This window comes from Ceratotherium simum, chromosome 12, assembly GCF_057802395.1.
Source record: "Ceratotherium simum simum isolate JZ-2026a chromosome 12, ASM5780239v1, whole genome shotgun sequence".
Lineage (NCBI taxonomy): Eukaryota > Metazoa > Chordata > Mammalia > Perissodactyla > Rhinocerotidae > Ceratotherium > Ceratotherium simum.
In genome coordinates this window covers 14,376,736-14,392,536 of record NC_141911.1, presented here as the reverse complement: position 1 = coordinate 14,392,536, position 15,801 = coordinate 14,376,736, and the positions used below count along the sequence as shown (strand labels likewise).

The 15,801-nt window shown below is 38.3% G+C and overlaps 1 protein-coding gene across 3 annotated transcripts in view; it reads left to right on the top strand.

The window, feature by feature from the left end:
• The window catches only part of GALNT7 (polypeptide N-acetylgalactosaminyltransferase 7), a 144,301-nt gene that overhangs the window by 56,202 nt on the left and 72,298 nt on the right, over window positions 1–15,801 (top strand). The window lies entirely within an intron of this gene.

Here is a 15,801-nt window from a genome sequence, read left to right as displayed (position 1 = left end):
ATTATATCATAGGATTTTCCACAAGAATTATTTTTCTAAAGCATTTTTATAGTTATGTACTATTCAGTTGTGTAAGTGGAGCATAATTTTCTTGACTATTCTCATTATAGACATTCTGTTTGTTTCTAGTATATATGCTGGTATATGCTGCAGTGAACATTTATGCATAATGTCATTTCTGTAGTTAGAATTATCTCCCTAGAATATATTCCCAGTTCTGAAATTTTATAGTCAGAAGGAATGAATGTTTTTAAGGATTTGATACATACAGCCAGATGGTTCTACAAAAACTCTATCAACATTATATTGTTAGTACTTTTTTTTTTCCCTAGGAGAGGGTTCAAGATCTTTGTGACTCTAAAAAGGTTAAGAACCACTGATGTAGATTTATAAAAAGAGATTTTATGTTTCTTGAGGTTATTACTGTCTTTTAGCTTACTAGAAGCCTCACAACAAGCATAGCCTGAAGTAGATGTGCAAAAAATTTGTTCAAATTATGATCTTACTGACACATACATGTGTTCAAAACTGAGGATGCCTTTCAGGAATATGAGGAATAAGGTGCCTCAGGGAGTGGAAATGGTGGTAACTCTTCTTTAGTGTCAATTTGAAAAATGTTATTTTATTTACTTCATATTTGTCAGTGGCAGACAAATAGATTTTGAAAACCATTCTATGTTTCTGTGAAATCAGAATAGCAAGCATAGCAGCTCAGTTTAATGGTCCTATATGCTAAAGTAACTAACTGAAAATAATTTCTATTTTTCTCTGTAGAAATAAAATCACATGAGGTGACTGTATCATTCTAAGGTATATTATATTTTCCTACATTTTGATATTCACCTAGGCTACTGGGCCTCATAGTAAGTTATTACTACTTTTTCAAGTACTAATTGGGTTTCCAGAAGTTTACTTCTCTTAAAATAGCCCTTTCTAAACTATTTTATTACTAATTCTAGTTAATAGCATTGTATTGACTTGAAAATAAAGGAAATTTTTATTGAAATGAACTTACTGAAATTAACAGTGATTCTAAGCACTACATTTAGGTTTTTGCATTAAAAAAAAAAGCTTTTTAAAGAGGCTGGCCCGGTGGTGCAAACAGTTAAGTGCTCGCACTCCGCTGCGGCAGCCTGGGGTTTGCCGGCCTGGATCCCGGGCATGCAGTGATGCCCTGCTTGTTAAGCCATGCTGTGGCGGTGTTCTATATAAAGTGGAGGAAGATGGGCAAGGATGTTAGCCCAGGGCCAGTCTTCCTCAGCAAAAAAAAGAGGAGGATTGGCATTGGATGTTAGCTCAGGGCTGGTCCTCCTCACAAAAAAAAAAAAAAAAACTTTTAAAGATATTTATTAATTATATAGCTAAAAGTTATGAAAACTTGTAGATACCTCAATCCCTGGAGAAAGTAAAGTGGTTAAGAACATGGATCCTGCAGTCAGAGACCCTGGGTTTGGATCCTGCCTCTACCACCTCCCCAGTGCATGGCTTTCAGCAAGTTAAACTCTGTGCCTCAGTTTTCTCATCTGCAGAACAGGGTAACAATGGTACCCAGCTCAAAAGGTTATTGTGAGGATGGAAACACAGAGGTGTAACGCACTTGGAATAGTGCTTGTTACCTTGTAAGGGTTCTTCTGCCTCCTCCTGACCCTGTCATCATCATCATCATTGTGGTCATCATCTTGGAAATCAGCATTCAGTGAAACACTGTCAGTGATAAATCGATTTACCACTGTTTTTTATCTCTTCTATTTTTCTCGTTAAGCCTTTGGAAGTTCTGTGCTAACTTAACAATGCTTTGACTGACACCTTGGCAGGCTGTGTTCAGTGTATGCTGTAGTAACAGCTGCCTCCTTTCCTGTTCATTCATAGATACCAAGATAAATGTGTTGCTTACCTTCATTCGTTGTACCAGGCAAAAGAAGGAGATCTTTTTAATAGAAAAACAAAAAAAACCCGAATGACTTAGGATCATCAAAAGCTTATGGCAAGATAAAACGGAGGTATTTAGTTAGACTTGACCATTCTAAGTACTGTGCGTATTATTTGCCAGAATTCACCTTTAGTTGCAAAAGGATATGAGATTTCAGTTGTACCGCTTTGGCAGCTTACGTGTGACTTACTGAGGTTGGTTGGAATGTGTCAGGGCAGCTAAATATAGCGGTTTGATTGACTGGCTTCTCTCAGCTTATTGATAGAGTTGCTTCTGTGGTTCCTTCTCCCAAAGTGCCAAAAAGTTTCTTGAAATGAAATTATCACTCTAATCATTTATAAGGTGTTCTAGAAAGAAGTTAAGTATTATGAACATAGTTATGATATGATTAGAATATTGCTTCTAACTTCTAACAGGTATGGTTAGCAAGATTGAGAAATGGAACTGGAAAGAAAGGAAAAGTTAATTTAAAGTTAACTTCATCATATTTTTACTGTTCTAATATAAGTATAAACCATTTAATACATGATAAATCAGAGGATAATTCGGGAGCCCCCCTGTGTTATTCTCTATGGTGTCTTGATATGCTGCTCTTAATCCTCCTTTGAATTTCATAGCGAGCATATTTATGTATCCTGGAAAACAGACTGTAGAAATGGTGGATACATACTCTGTGAGGTTTTTTCCCCCCCTTTTTGCTAAGTGATACCTCTCACTCCATGGAAGGAACAAATGGAGCTCTGGTCTTGTATGTGGGCAGCACATCCTGAGAAATGTAGTAGGTTCCTCTGTGATGATGTAATTATTTTCTGCCATCTTTATGGAGTTATTATTTGGTAAGTTTTTGGTTAGAGTAGAATACCCATGAAACCAGAGTCATGGTCTTGATGGTGAATAATTTGGTTTTATTCCATGGCTGGAGCAATACTTTTGGTCACAAAAAGGCAAGAGCATTTTTTAGTGGGGGTTTGAAGAGCTCAGAATCCACAGTAGTACATCAGTCAGGAAAGCCAGCTTAACATAGGACAAAAAACACTTTAGTCCTTACTTATTAGAGAGACTGACTTAATTGTTTGTGTAAAATTAGTTCAAAATGTTTTCTGCCTTATTTCACATGCTGTCAGGGTAAGTCAAAACCTAACACATTGAAGGAGCAAAAAAACCTTTTCACAAGGCAGATCTCGTTTAGAGTGTCGGAATTGGCTATTTCTTTGCCAAAGACAGACTTTATGATGTGATAAAAAAGCAGAATAAAGAGACATTAATGTATATTAATTGGACGTTTTTAAAGGCCCCTCAAATTAATTTTCATGTAAATTTCTAGAAAGTAGAAGTCATCATCAAGCAGTCTTAAGTCAAATGGCTTAGCATTGTGGCTAAATTCTCAAGATCAGGAGTTGCACAGAGCAGGGTTCAAGTCCTAGATCAGTCACTTACTAATTTTATGATATTGGATGTGTTATTTAGTCTCTAATCTTTGAGTTCCTTAACCATAAAATGTGAGAAGAAAATCATAGGATTGTTGTTAGGCCTGGAATATGTAACATACTTAAGTGTCCAGTTATTTTTCTTTTTTAAATCATACATTTCATTGTTGTCTTTCCAAGATCCACCTAAAAAAACATCAGGCAGACCCTCTTTAGAAATATGGAGCCCAGGAGACTTCATGTTTCCTATTGATTAGGTATTATTATTTTGTATATGGGAGTAGGAAATAGAAATGTCAGAGAATTTAGGAGAAAAGAAGATATATAGGGCTGGCCCTGGGGGCGTAGTGGTTAAGTTCGTGTGCTCCACTTCAGCGGCCTGGGGTTCATGGGTTCGGATCCCAGATGTAGACCTATGCACCGCTCATCAAGCCATGCTGTAGCGGCGTCCCATAGATAAAGTAGAGGAAGACTGGCACAGATGTTAGCTCAGGGCCAATCTTCCTCACAAAAAAAAGAAGAAGAAGAAGAAGAAGCTACATAATAGAAACTCTTCTATGTAAAAGGAGTAAGACTATATAAGACTTTCCTCAACTAGAGCTTTTAGTCAGGTTGAGGAAGAATACACTAACACAGGATAGTTAGAGAATTATAAAAGTATTAAGGAGTAGAAATTCATACGAGTTTTCCCTCTCATCTGGAACTAGAACAGATGGTGGGGCTAAATCTTTATAAATGGAATTGGAGCTGAACCTAGAAAGAAAGAAGAGGAGATAAACAGGGCAGTGCTGTAGCTACAGTTGATGATGTGAGCCAAACTCCAGAGGCAGGACTGAGAACGTTTTTTAATGATCTCTTGAAGGGGTCTGACTGACTCGAGTGAGGAGGACAGCTTGAGTGAGTAACAGTGGGTGACATTAGAAGGCCAGGCAAAGGATTTTAAACCTGATGTGTTAGAAAAAGATGGGGAGCCTCTCCATTTTTTTTTAAAGAAAACCCTAACAGTGCACTGAGAGAGCTGTGTTTAACCCAGGTGAGTCTGATCTCAGTGGGTAGAATAGATTAAATGGGGAGTACTTCAGACAGCAGTGGTGAGGGTTTGGATCTGGAGGAAGAGAGAGATGACTATGTCTGCACCGATTTCATCCTTCCTGTTACAGCAGTGGGGCTGCCCTTCTCCTAAACAGGCCGCTCCCACCTCTGCTTTGGCTCCCACCCCTCCCACATTCTCAGGAACTTTCTACTCTTGATTACTCCTTGTCTCATATGTATTTTAGTACTTCACCCTTGCCTTTCTTTTAAAATGATCAGGACTTTCCCATTAAAAACAAAACAAACAAACCCAAACTCCTCACTCCACCTCATTTCCTCCAGCTACCTCTCCATTTCTTTTCTTCCCTTAACAGGCAAACTTTTCACAAATTTTATCTACTTTTGCTTACACCATTTCCACACCTCCTAACTCCACACCTCAATCTACTCCTGTTGGGCTCTGACCCCGTTACACCACCAGAACCATTCTCACTAAAGTTATCAGTCAGCTTCTCTCACCAAACACAATCCTCATCTTACTTGGCTTCTGAACAGCATTTAACACTGTTGACTGTTCCCTCTGTCTTGGACACAGTGTTTTGGTTTTTGGTTTTCTTCCTACATATTGGGCCAGTCCTCTATCTCCTTGGTAATCTCACCCTCCACCAGTCTTTTCTTTTTTGGTGAGGAAGACTGGCCCGGAGCTAACATCTGTTGCCAATCTTCCTCTTTTTGCTTGAGGAAGATTGTCTCAGAGCTAACATCTGTGGCAATCCTCCTCTATTTTGTAAGTGGGATGCTGCCGTGGCATGGCTTGATTAGTGGTGTGTAGGTCCACACCTGGGATCCCAACCCACGAACCCTGGGCTGCTGAAACAGAGCACACAGTCTTAACCACTATGCCACTGGGCCAGCCCTCCACCAGTCTTTTAAGAGTTGGATTCCTCTAGGCGGGGTTCTTGGTCCTCTCCTCTTCTCACTTTATAATCTCTCCATTAATAGACTCATTCAGGTCCTGATGTCAGTAATTATCTACGTAAAGATGTCTGCCAAATTTATATTCTCCAGCCAGATCTCTTCACTGAGATACAAATTCTATGTTTCCATCTTCTCTTGAATGTTTCAGAAGCACTTCAGACTCAGCATATACAAAAAGGAACTTGTCATCTTCAATTTTGGTCTTCTTCAGAGTTTCCTCTTTTAGTGAATAGCATCCAGTTGTACAAGATGGAAACCTTAAAGCCATCCCTGACACTTCCGACTCCTTCACCACCCATATGCAGTCTGTCATTAAATTTCTCCATTTCCTAATTAACCCTCATCCACTCTGGCTTCCTTTCAGTCTGTTCTCTTACTCCTCAGCCAGTGGGCTCTTTTCAAAATGCTCTTGTCCCTTCCAGGAGAAGTTAAAGCTGTGAACTGGCTTTGCACTCCTCTTATATTAAGACCAAATTCACTACCATGAACACCAGACCCTGCTTGATCTGGCCACCACCTATCTTCAGCCTCATCTGGCCCCAGGTCCCCCTCACTCTGCACTCCAGCCACGTTTAGTCCTTCTTACTTACTGTAGACTTCTTGCTGTAGGGACTTTGTACAGCATGTTCTTTACCTGGAATACTCTTCCCTCCTCTCTTTACCTAGTTAGCATCTCCTCTTCCCTCAGATCTCTGCTCAGAAGCCTTCATTCTCAAGGAAGCCTTCCCTAGCATCCTAGATTAGATCAATCCTCCTGAAAGGCTCTTACAGCACCATATTTGTGTGATTATTTGGTCATATGTCTCCCCCACTGGACAGAGAGCTCCACGAGAGTGGGAATGTATTTGTTCATCATTGTATCCCTGTAGCCTGGTACAAAACTCAAGACAGATTTGTCAATCCATCAGTTAGACATTTCAAAGGAATGTCTAGCGCAGAACAACATGAGAGTCACAGAAATGCCTCTAGCACTCTAGGTGATAGTAGGATATTTCCATCTGCAGCTGGGTAGAAGATAATTGTGAGCAGTCCTGAGGCCCTTCTAGATCCACGCTCCTGCGGCCTCCGCCACAGTGTTGTGTATCACAGAGCTGGTGAGTGAGTCACGCTGCAGGACTAAGACTAAAATACTTCTCTTGCCTACACCTTCAGACCTTGGAATTCTCATTAATTTAACAACTTGCCTACAGTTTTTAGTCTGGTTGATCACCCCTTTCTTGAGATTCTCTCCCACATTGCCTTTTCTGGTATTTTATTTCTAAGTTTTTTTCTTATCCCTCTGAAAACATCTTGGCTTCTCTTCCCGTTCATTTGCTCCTTCAGAGTACTTACACCAAAATTCAGGTCTGATCTGGTATGCTCCCCTCTCATGGCTCCCATATCTAAGAGGATCAAATCTGAACCTCTTGACATTTCTTAAGAGGCACTGCCAGTATCTCGAGTCTCATCTCCTGCCACCTCCCCGTATGTCCCCTGTACTTGTTACGTCAGACCATTTGGAGTTCCCTGAATAGTCCGTGTTCTTTTATGCTTTTGTGCCTTTGCCTCAGTCTAGAATGGCTGCCAAGCCCCACTCCTGCCCTCCCCGTCCTTACCTACCAACCATTCCCACCATCTATGTGCTGGGGAGTGTCTGCTGTTTTCAAAACATAGATTAAGTCACTTACAGTCTACTCAGGCATCCCTTCCCCAGGCTGCTTCTCCCTTAGAGGCAACGACTTTCTATAACACAGTGCTTTAGAGAGTACTGGCGGATAGTGGACCTGTAATAAATATTTGAGTAGCTAAAAGGACAGTTCTTTTATCTTTTAATGATGCATATAAATACTAACCTGAATGCATAACAACACCATGACAAAGTATCACTGGATAAGCATTTCCTCTTGAGAGCAGGCCTGTTGATAGCTGAAAAGTCAGATGTCCAAAAGTTTATTACATAAATAACCTTGATCTACTCTGAATGTATTTTTTCTGTCTCACATAGTTTTGTTTCCTTCTCACACCCTCCTAAAATGGATTTCTAGTTATGACATGGTAATAAAATGTTGTTCCACACTTCTTTAAAATGATATATCTGCCCTGAAAACTTTGAGGTATTTTCTTTCTTGAGGTGATGTTTTTTTTTCCCCAGATTTGCGAGAGAAGATTATTTTATTCCAATCAAAATGTATGTATTCTAAAGCCCTGCATTGCAATACTTTTTTTATGAGCTGTTAGGAAAGCCAAGCTTCAGGGCGAAGCAAGGAAGCACTAGAGGAAGCACTGTTTTATGCATTTCCAGCTGCAGAAAGTAGTAACACTTCATGTGGGAGTGCTGTATTCATTCTAGAATTTCTTCCCTAGAGGGATAATAGGACATTGCTTTTTCAGCTTTCAAAAGGATATTACAAACATTGTCTCCCAACACAAATACCACATTTGATCTCATTCTTCTTTCACTCGGTAAAATGTTTTCCTTAATGTCCTAAGAATTATTAATGATTCTGTTGGAGACATAATTTCTGATAAAGTTTTCAAAAAGATTTGGAAATCATTATGTGCTTTCACTGGGATTCCCAGATGTGAAGGAGAATTAAGAATTAAGCTGTCTGTTTGGCTTTAGCTGGTCTTAGATTATGAAGTGCATTGTTATATTGGAAACAGGAATCAAAAGGATAGGACTAAGGAAGCGCTTCCCTGGATTAAGAAAAACGGGTTAACAGTGTGGTCCCTAAGGATTGATGGTGGGCTTGCTCTTTTAAAATATTTTAAAGATGATCTAGAAAAGAGAGTGAAGACAGATTCTTAGCTCTTCTAGGTAAGAAAGTAGAGTTGATTGGCACAAGCTGAAAGAAAGTCCCACAATATTATATGAGTGGGCAGAAGAGGAGCTGATGGGACCTCATTTTCAATCAATTCAGCTTTTAAGGAGTTTTCTCCTTTCTCCACCTGATGAAATGCTGTGATTGTTCTCTTGAAGGGTCTGCTCAGCAGGGTTAATTTTTTCTTATCCTACTAAGCTATTTGGTTTTTAAATGTATATTTCCTCTCTCCATGTGCATACATAATATATATGCATACATAAATTATTCATGTGTTTAAAAATCTTCACAGATTTTATTTTATAATCTGTTAAAGAACAGGAATTCAACCAAGTAAATTTAAATATCTAATTGGCCTTATTCAGCAATTCATGAATCAAGCAGCATCCCATCTAGCAAGTAGAAAGGAGCTCCAAGGAGTTGTACAAAATGGAAGGTTTTTATAGGCAGAAAGAGGGTGAGACAAAGACGTTTGAAAGAGTGGATTATTTCAACAAAGTCACCTTCCCTCAGGGGAAGGCAGGGGTCTTATCAGGCGGATCACCTCACTAGCTTGATGAGGAAATTCTAGGCTGATTGGTTTAAAATTGCACTCCTGGGAGAGGCTGAAACTGCAGGTAGGTCAGATATTAAGTCTTGGTGGGGCTTAGCATTAGTGACTCCATTTTGGGCCTATTGTTTCTTTTTAACAAATGTTTCTCTCATTACTTTGCTTTCGTTTTTTCCTCCTCACTCTTTCCCCTATACATATCTTATTTTCAGACAGGTCATTGTGTAGGAATGGTGTGGTACGATATTTATTGTAAAATAATGACAATTTTATTAAAATATTTTGTGTTACTTACATGCTATTTTTAGAATGAAACTACCACTTAGGAGCTTTATTTTTAATTGCTTAGCTCCCAAAAATAGAGAGTTAAAATCTACCCACTATATCCTTTTATGATTGCTAAGAGGTATTATAATCTGCCTTTTACCATGCTTGGGAGAGGGGGCTTTTAAATGGCATTGGTATGCCTTGTATTTATAGCCTTGTCTTGACGTCTTGATGCCGTTGAAGTGATGGCATAAACTTTGACAAATATAGCTTTATCACCTTTTTAAATATACTACAAAATGATTTATTGATTATTTTTTTAATGCTCATGTTTGATTCTTAAAATTCAGTTGGAATCAGCTAAAGATTTAATGTTGAATATTCACAATAAGAAATACTTTTTTAAAGCCTGTAAAGTATACATATGATTCAGTTCATGAACTAAGGCATGAAGTTTTATTAAGGTCTCTGAAAAATAAAAATTATTTGGATTTCATAAATATGTTTAAATTTCATGTTTCATAGACTTCTTAGTTACTTGTCTGTGATAATAACTTTGATCTGGGCCATTAAACAGTGTTACAAATAAAAGTTTTTTGTAAAAGGATAACCAATCTGTTATTTTCCTATTGTAGACAATAACCTGTATTTTGGTCCTTTAATTGCCCTTTTTTTTTTTTAATGTATTCTCTCTTGAATATAATCTGATGTTTTTCTGACCTAATATAGAATCTCCATCTTATTACTGTTTCAAAACAAGGTCCAAATTTAGCAGGAAACCATTTGCAAGATAAATTGGCCTAGAGGACTAAGACTAACACCGGCAGATTTACTTTCTCATGTTTAAATAAAGTACTCATTTTCCATAAAGTAACAAATTTCACTTGCAGACATGATTTATCCAAATCTGAAGAAGAGAAGAAACTAAAAACAGGATTATTCAAATTTTGGATTTGTAGGGAAAGTAACGTTTTTAGTTATCTCATTTGGATTCTCAAAATGCTAGCTTAACCCAAGCCAAGCAATGGCATAAAACAGTGGATCCAAAGTCAGTTTATATTCCAGCAGAGTAATAATACATGACCCACAGCTGGGTGTTCCCCATTTACTCAGTCTGTAAAGAAACACAGACTGAATACCTACTGTCTACTTGGTGCTGGGACACACAGATAAATAATACACTCTTGCTGTTCTCAAAAGCCCTCAGTCTGATTGGGGAGAAATATGGAAACAGATACTAAGGCAATGTGGGAATGTAATGCATTGATGTGGGTTTTAAAAAGTAAATTTTATCATAATTTTAACCAATTCAATCATTTACCTTAGTTTGGTTGAACTAAATTTTGTTTTAAATTGTACTATATACTTCTGAGGAAATGTAATGGATTTTATTACCCATGCTTACTACTACACTATCAAAACCACTTTTAAACTATACTTAATCACTAGAATAATCTACAGTTCAAATAGATCAAACTTAAAAATTAGAATGTTTTTATATTTCAGAAATTTTTCTTTTTAGTATCGCCTCTCATCTCTGAAACATTTTAAATATATATTCTATAAAGAAATTCATATTTGTCCGTTAAGTTTGGGTTCTGGTGAGATAAAAGTAATATTTATTGTCAGTTGAAGAGTGATTTTCCTAAATCCCAAATGAAGAGGTGCCTTCCCACAAAGATAAAAAGAAAAGTGTACTCACATATAATGTTCGATGATATGGGTGATATTAAATATCAGAAACTTACTGGAGTATTTGAAATAGAGATGACCATGGAAATTGGACATTGGCTAATTTATAATGTGGGATACCATCAGTGCGTAATTATTATCCAAAGACAGAACACGTGAAACCGATGTTTCCATATTTTTATAAATACTAAATTGAAATAAGTTAACCTCGTGGGAAGAAACTTCTTTAACCCTTGTTTGGTTTCTTAGATGATTTAAAATGCTTAGAAGGGAAGAGAGTTTTTCACTCTAAGCATCCAGATTTCATCATTTACCTGGAGGAAAAAGCCTGGAGTGGATTAGAAACAGCTGGGATGACAATGCATGTCTTTGCCTTCTGCTAAAAAAGGGAATTCACAGCCTCCAGAGGAAGTGGACCCAAAAGGATGCTTGGACCAGGACAAACTAAGAGCTCATTCCAGGCATTAGGAAATATAGATAATTTTAGATAACCTTCATGAGGTTATCTTCAATAACTCAGTTGATTTCCCAAAAATAGTTGATATTTTTCTACTGAGTATATAGTATATTAAATACTTTGTTTTCTCATTGTTTAAGTTAGGTAAATCACAAACTTATCTTGTCTCATCCTAATGATGGGTAAGAAATTGGGTTTAAACTGGGGGAAAAGAGCCCGGGACTTAAAATTTGTCGGATCTAGATATTCTGTAGTTGACCATGATGATTTTACAAGATGCACAGAAATCTTCAGAAAATTATTGTGTCAATGAAGATGGATACTTCTTTTAAGAATACCATGTAATATGCACGAAAATCCAAATCTGCAAATGCTGACTAACTAGCCAGCCCTATTGGTCTAATGGTTAAGATTTGGCGCTCTCACTGCCTTAACCTGGGTTCATTGCCCGGTCAGGGAACCACACTACCCTTCTGTCGGTTGTCATACTGTGGTGGCTGCCTGTGCTGTGATGCTGAAAGCTGTGCCACCGGTATTTCAAATACCAGCAGGTCACCCATGGTGGACAGGTTTCAGTGGAGCTTCCAGACTAAGACAGACTAGGAAGAAGAACCTGGCCACCCACTTCTGAAAAAATTGGCCATGAAACGGAGCATTGTCTGATATAGCACTGGAAGGTGAGAAGATGGTGCAAAAAAAGACCAGGCAGGGTTTCGCTCTGCTGTACACAGGGTCACTAGGAGTCAGAATCGACTCCATGGCACTAACAACAAAGTTGCACAACTATGAGATTTATTGGGATGCTCTTTTGTAATGGAAATCTTGCTTTTATTAACATGACTAAATGTTCAAAAATGTGACATAGCCAACTTTTTAGGAAGGCACCTATTTCAGTATGCATAATAGCACAGGATAGATTTGTATTGTATAGTGTATTTTATATTTTACTTATTTGTTAAGCAAGAGTGGCATTGAATTGACTCAAAATGCTCCCTTATGAACCTGGTAAGATCTTTCCAGTAGGTGGTTAAAACTGCAGCACTTACTTACCCATTTGAACTGTGGTTGCCATAGTGTATCATAAATTTTGAGAGAAAATAAAAGGAATAATCATTAGCTATCATGTAATAGGCAGCTTTCCATAGTCCAGAGTCTCAACATATCTCATTTCCTAGAGTAAGTCTGGGTCAGACTGGCTTTCTGTATAATACTTAGCCTTAGACTAGTGGTTACCCTGGCAAAGTCTACTTTATAGTACTCGAGTAGCTGACCTGGATTTCTTTTGTTGAGCAGTTACTGTGATGTCAACCATGCTGTTTTCTTCATTCTATTACCTTTTGGTTTATATCCTGGCCTGGTACTTAGGAAAAAAAAAGAAATGGAAGAAGATTAGGAATCACTCCTAAGTGAGTCTATTTCTTTTAGCAAATGATTCTTCTATCAAAATGTAATACTTTTACTTACTGATAAGCCACAGCCTTCCCCATTTTCGGTTCTGCCCTCGTTGCTAACAGAGGCATTGCTGTTGGCCTTAAATCTCTTCCTAGTATATGGCTCTTAAAATGTACTTGGGTCCTTTTCCATAAGGGAGGACATCCTAGATATTCAAGGACTGGTAGGGTCTCTGTTTAATCTTGTGTTTATCCAGATTAAGCACAAACAAATTACTTGACCCCTGCCCCTCCTCCCATGCCCAACACGGCCACTGACTCCCAATGCAGTCAACTCGCAGTCCTCTGAAAGGAGCAAGACTGGATGGTCTTCAGACATTTTTCAGCACAAAATGTCAGCAGGGGACAGATTAGCTTAGAATTGAGTTCTAGCTAACCAGAGAGAAACAGGAGTACTGAGGCTGGAGCACCCCACACTCCCACCCACATCCTGCCACATGTTGGTGAGAGCCTGGGGAGGCCCAGCCTACAAACACCCTGTTGCTTTACCTCCTTCCCTGTTCTCTTTGCCCCTGTTCTTCTGCTCCTTGTAGGTGGGTGAGTACAGCTAAAGAAAGAATACTGATGTGGTTTTTCTAATTAAAGGTGTTTTTTATCAAGAGTTTTTAAATCACAGAATTAAATTTGACTTGTTATGCTTTTAAGTTCTGTGGCTCGTGCAGAATGATAACCAAATAGTGTGCATATTGTTAGCAGTGGCCGCTTTCTAAAGCTAAATTGTAATTTCTCAAGAGATCATGTGACTACAGAAGCTCATCATTGAGAGGTTACTTTTCTAGGTTTCACCTATAATTTCAAATCCCGACAAGCCTATAATACTTTCATTTGCTCTACAAACCGTTTTTCTAAATCCCTTTGTATTCATATCATTTCTACCAAGGCACGGCCATTTTGGAGAAATATCACACTTAAGTAGGATTTGGAAGTGAGGGGGGAGCTTTGTAAGGTGTAAAGTGAGTAGTCTGACCTGATTTCTGATAATCCTATATTTCCGTCTGGTGATAAGTAATTATATTTTTCAGTACGTTTCCACCTTTATGAACATACTAATCTGAAAAGATTATCCACCTATTCTTTTCCATTTCTATCAACAGTGATTCATTGACTTTGACTGTACAGTAAATGAGCTGGTGCTTACGAAGGTATCAGAGTACCAGTGAGTCACAAAGGCATCTATTGATTCTCATTCATTCTCAGGAAGAAGGAGTATGTAGTTTTCCTTCTCAGGGGAGTTGAGTATTACACTGCTTTATAGCCATTCTTGGAATCATATAGTATTAAGATTTGACATGATTATTCTTAATTGACTTCAGGTTAGACAGACAATTCTCATATTTGGTTTTGCCTTCAGATTTAATGACACACAGGCTTTGAGAAGTGAGCAAATTCAGTTTTTCTGGTGACTATTATATAGCAATAATAGTACAATACTGTGCAGAGAATATAAAATTATATCCCATTCTCTTGCTGAATTCATAAAGTATTGCCGGAAATGTTCTGTCTGATCCAAGCCCCTCTTTCCCATTCCATATTCTCCATTCTCTCTTTCCTTTTTCTTCTTCGAGTCTCTCTCATAACCATAGCAGAAATTTTAGGATTCATTCATTTATTCGGTAAATATTTATTGAGAAATTACATGCCAGGATTAGCATTGGCAATGCAGTGGTGCATACGATAGACATGACCGCTACCCGTTCACAGAACTTACAGTCTAGAGCAGGGGGTGGGGGGCAAGTCCATCCCATCACCTGTCTTTGTAAATAAAGTGTTATTGGAACATAACCATACCCATTCATTTACACATTGTCTGTGGCTGCTTTTGCACTGTAATGGCAGACTTGAATAATTGGCAGCAGAGACCCTATGGTCTGCAAAGCCTAAAATATTTACTACTTGACCCTTTACAGGAAAACTTAACCAACTCCTGCTCTAATGGGTAAGATGGAGAGGCAGGCTAGAGCCCGGAAAGCCTTATCAACCTTGTTAAGGAGTATAAATTCTCCTGAGGCAAGTGGGCCAGCAGTGGAGTGTTGTTAGCAGGGAAAGTAACATGTTCATATTTGAATTTTAGAAGAGCCACTATGGCTGCTGTGTAGAAGAAATAATGAAGAGAGACAGTAAGTGCATGTGTTAGAATGAGAAGCACTAAAGCAGAGTGGTTAAGAATATGGACTCTTGAGCCAGACTGCCTGGATTCAAATTTTGGCCCTACCATGTACTGATTCTGACGTTAGGTAACTTTTTTGTCAGATTTTCTGTCTGTACAATAGGGATGGTAATCACAGAACCTAACTTGTGAGATTAAATGAGTTAATATATGTGAAGCACTTAGAACATAGTGTTTGCAATCATCGCTATTATTACTAGTGTAGTAAACCTCTTAAGAGGTGAGGGTGGTCTGAACTATGGCAGTGGCAGTGAGGGTAACGGAGAGAAGTGGCCAGATTCAGGAGCTACACAGGTGATAGAATTCACAGGAATTAGTGATTGGTTGGACATCAGTAGGGTAGATAAAAGAGAGCAAGAAGTTGAGGATGAAATGCAGGTTTTAGACTTGATCAGTTGAGTGGATGGTGGTTCCAGTCCCTGAAGTAGGAAAGACAGTAATTGAAACAGGTATGTGATGTGGGGTAAATGATAAATTTAGTTTGGGTTACCTTAAATTTAGGTACCAGAGAGATATAAGTAGAAATGTTCAGGAAGCAGTTGACTGTAAGGTCTGGAGATCAGGAGTGTGATGTGGACTGAGGAAATGGTTGTAGGTATGGTCAATATAAATCTGATCACCTCACTTGGAAGAGAATGAAATAACCTAGAACGATGAGGGGGAATGACAGGTAGACTTACAATGGAACTATAAACACTAACAAAGATTAGACAAAGAACCCTTAAGTCAAAGAAAAGATCAAAACAACTTATGGAGGAAGATAAGCATGAAGTTTGAATCCATTAAATATTCTCTTGTTGAGGAGGGTGAATTTCAGAAATATTTAAATTTGCAATTTTTACATTAGTATAGGCCAACCTAAACCATACTGTGTATTTCACAATTTGGATACCTTGATTTCGTGTACCATCATATTTTGCATTCTTCCAATATGCAATTTTCCCCCTGTGGAATATTAGGCAACCTAACGGAGGCTATGGTTATGGACGTTGACGTCTGATGACCTGCCTGTTCAATCTACGTTTCTATATTTATTGACATTTCCTTCC